Source organism: Solea senegalensis, linkage group LG12 (assembly GCF_019176455.1).
Source record: "Solea senegalensis isolate Sse05_10M linkage group LG12, IFAPA_SoseM_1, whole genome shotgun sequence".
In the NCBI taxonomy this organism is placed as follows: domain Eukaryota; kingdom Metazoa; phylum Chordata; class Actinopteri; order Pleuronectiformes; family Soleidae; genus Solea; species Solea senegalensis.
This window is the reverse complement of record NC_058032.1, coordinates 20,012,297-20,016,617: the sequence shown is the minus strand read 5'-3', so window position 1 is coordinate 20,016,617 and position 4,321 is coordinate 20,012,297.

The window sequence follows — 4,321 nt, the reverse complement described above, 5'->3', positions numbered from 1 at the left end:
GATGCACACGCTAAAATCCCACTGGGTATTTCATATTGCATGTATTACTCACTTCCACCACACTGTATGTAAATATAGACTTAATAACTGACATTGTGTTAAATCAATGTGTATAAATCAATCAGTACGGATGTGTCTGTCACTGTGTGTGTTTATATATGTGATCCCGGTGCAAGTGTGAGCGAAGAGCTGGGAGGTGCTGAGTGAATCTACTATGTGTAGATGGAATTTGATTTTAATAATTTAATGGTACAATTTGGATAAAAAATCATCATTTATTGGTTGCTGAATATGTCCGCAATGGATCTTTAAAGAAAATACATTATGAGTTGATCAGTGTTAATATTGTGATAGTGGCAAGAAATACATCAATGTATGGGCTCTGAGAAAAAAACAACAAAAACACTTTTTGTTCACTGAGAAAACGCAGCTGATAAAACAATCTCATCTGAGGAGGAAGTCTTCGATGTGTCCTGAGGATGGATTTACATTTGTTGGATTTGCATTACATGCAGCCACACGCATCCTCGAGAGACCACCTCTGAATGTTGTTTGAAGTGAATGGATGGAAAAAAGGATGTATTGGGTGGGTTCAAACCTGAATCAGGCTTTTTATATGGACTTCAGTATGGGAGAGTTTGGGAAATGTGGTGTAACGGTGAGAGGAAAGTGGTGAAGCAGAAAAATATGTTTTTAGGTAAACTTTTCAACTTGAGTGGCTCAAATCTGCTTTTCCTTGTGTCCCAGCTGCCAGCCATGTTTACACTGAGAGCAAGTCTCCATGTGTTGAGCTGGTTTACCGTGCGGGGCTGTGTACACAGAGTAGTGAGTGCTGAATATGTGTCAGTACCTACTCATAGTTACAGTTGTGGCCACTTGGAGGCTGCACAAACTACTTGAAGCCCAAGACTGACATTAGCAGATATACCTGTGGTGCAGAAGTGTTAAAAACACAACCATTGAAGCAACACTAACATTATCTCTCATTACTCATGGTGGTTTTGCACCTGATGTGTTAAATATCCCCCAAATGAACTTCAAACTGGAAGTGTTCCTGTTGTGATCCACCTGTGCTAATTGTGGTCGCCAGATCTAAAACTGTAAAAAAAAAATAAATAATAATAAAAAGTTGTTGCAAAGGTCTTTAGAGGTCATTCAAATGAGTCATTTGATGCTTAAGTAATGTAAAATGTGATTCATTTGCAGCGCAGCTTGAAGAAAAAAGGTATGATTAATTATTCTACCATTGCAATACTTACATTGAAAAAAAAAAAAATCTCACAAAAAAGTATGTGTCAGAGGCATCAGAACAGCTGTAAATATTACACTGGACAAGTCAATTTTATGAGATTAAATCTCCACCTGTGTGTTAATGTAAAGCGTAGACGCAAAAGACTAAATATTGGGTATAGGAAAAGCTGGATAAAGTCAGCTATGGTTGCTTAGTTACGCCGCCACCAAAGCTTGTTTGACTGGGCAAAGCTAGTGAAAAGTCTGGTTTCTATTGAGTGGGTGAGTGGAGGTGGATTAATGATGGGGGAGGGGGGCTGTGGTGTGGTGTGGTGGGTGTGGGTGTGGGCATGCAGCCATGTGGCTCACGGCTCTGCTTCTCCGTGGAGACCAATCTGGACCTGCGGGCTCCTGGTGGAGGGGCAACATGTCGCTCCATGCGAAGGCTGAGTGAACCTGAGGTGACCAGACACACTCACAGGTAAATGAACAAGCAGAACACACGTGTGCAGGTACCACACACACAAAAACACCACAATAGCAGCTTCAGTGACGGAGCAAAAAAAAAAAAAAAAGAGAAGTGGGATGTTATTATCTCCACTCACAGTCTGGCATTGTGTGTGCATCCAAGAGGCTGACATCTTGTCACTACATGGGAACGGCCTGGTGCTGAGTGCCAGTGAATGACAAAGATGTCTGCTAATGTGTGTGCGTGTTAGTTTTCTCACCCAGTTCTCCATCTTGTCCCCTCCTCACGCTGAACGACAAACCATTGAGTCATATCGTTAAAGCATCGACATCTCAGAGCATGTGTGCTGGAACAATGGAATAAGACTGTTAGAGGCCGTGTGATGAATAAAATGTCATTTTTCTCAGCCTGTTACACATACGCAGTCCGGTTTCAATGAATTTCCTGGAGACTTACTCTCACCTTAATCATAACTACTACTGGTTTAGGTGATTAGAGATTAGAGACAATAGATTAACCCTAACCTCATCCTAATTTGCTGCCTCTAGTATCTCACATGAAGACAAATGACAGGCTTTAAAAACATAATATGTATATTACTAAGAACATTTGTTGAAGATTCATTTAAATGTGGAAGCTATCAATACTTTAATGCAAGTGTGTGAAGCACCACCTGGCTGTTATGGTGCATCCTACTGGTGAAGAATGTTACAGCGTTTGTGACCAGTCAATCAGGTCATGGTAGTCTTTAAGTGCTAAAATGAAGGCAACTGTTAGGTTCTTGAAGATGTTCCACGTCTCTTTCAAAAGGCTTCTTCCTGTCTGATTTTGGTGTGGGAGTCGCCAGGTTTTCAAACCCTCGGTTGCACTTTGCGGTCCTTAAGATAACCATCACGGTCACATGAGCCAAGGTGTGATTCATCAGGGTCATTGTTCCCCATGACGTACCACGAAAGTCATTAAAGTTACATGGGTCAAGGTATGAATTGGGGGTGAAAGTGTTTAGGGAGGGCCTTCAAAACAGGAGTGGAGGTCACTGACAATTGGTGTCTTAAACTACCTCCTCTGTTCAAGGAAGGTCGCTCTAAATGGACATAGATTGACCCCTTTACTCCTCTCTCATCTGTATTCTCAGTCCAAAATATGACCGTTGGCATCCTCAAAAGATATCCTTTAGCTGGCTCTTCTGTGCTGTGTCTCAGGCTCTGCACTTACCCTACTCTCGTCCTATCTTCAAACCGAAGATAGGTCCTGGAGAGGATCTATGTCGGAACCCTGTCCTTTAGCTGCTGGGGTTCCTCAGTGTTCTGTCTTGGGCCCTCTCCTCTTCTCTCTATACACCAACTCTCTTGGTTGTTATTCTCTCTCATGGTTTTTCCTATCACAGCTACGCCGATGACACCCAACTCTGGAGCTTCTCGCATCCGCTTCAAGACTGTAGTGCTTGCGTTCCATGCTACAAACTGATCCGGTCCAGCCTACATCCAGGACATGATCAAAACCTGCACCCCAGCCCACCCACTCCGCTCTGCATCGGCAAACCGGCTCGCTGCCCCCTCACTGAGAGGATCGCAGAGGCATTCGCAGAACTCGAGACTGTTCACTGTCCTCGCTCCCAAATGTTGGAACAACGACGACGAAAAACAAAAAAAACAAAAACTTATACATCGCACTTTTGACTAGCACTTCATAGTTTGGCTTACTTGAAGCTCTTACTTACTTCTCGCTCTTATTTGTACCCAAATGTTTAAATGCACTTATTGTAAGTCGCTTTGGATGTAATGTGTCATGCGTCGGCAGAGTGGCTGCTTGGTCTCACTTGGGTGTGGCTGGGTTTTGGTCTTGTGCTTCTGGAAAATCCTCCTGAATTTCTCTGATAAGCCGGACACATATGGGATGATGATGTTGCTCCGTCTGTTGTTTTTCTTCATCAACAGTATCTGCCTGAGGTTCTTTGTTTTGATTCGTTGAGGATGGCTATGTTAAATTGTGTTGATTACAGTTAAATACTATTTTTAATATAAATATATATATTTTTTTAAATCAAAATCAAAGCAGACAAAGACAAATTTGATTGTTTCATTTTCATACTTTAACAAATGTTTCACTCTATTTTTCTATTATCAAGAGTTTGTTGATACTGAAGCAGCCCCAGCGTCTCTGTTCTCTGGCCTTTTCCTCTTGGCAGAGGGGGTAGGATGGACAGCTTGGATGTGGGGTATGTGGTGGTTGACAGAGGGTAACTTTGTGCGTCTTTCTCCTGGCCGTATGGACACAGATACAGGAAATGCAAACAGACTGTCATCCTGGTGGCATTGTGGCGTCTGCTAAAGCAAACAAATGGGGCAGGCGGCGACGCACACACACACACACACATTTTGGACTCTGTTCTACCACACCAAGCTACATTAGCCCTGCTGTTTTGGCTTCTTCAAACCAGTCATTGGTCAAGTGTCCAGATCTCACAGCAGGAGAGTTGTTGGTGTTAGCTTAGATCACTGATGGAGTTCAAACTTGTGACTGAGTCTGTCTTGTTTTTTGTTTGTTTTTTTGTCATGCAATTGTATGAGGTTCTACTTTGGCCACTTCACAGAAGTCTTTCTTCAAAAATCAAAAAAAATT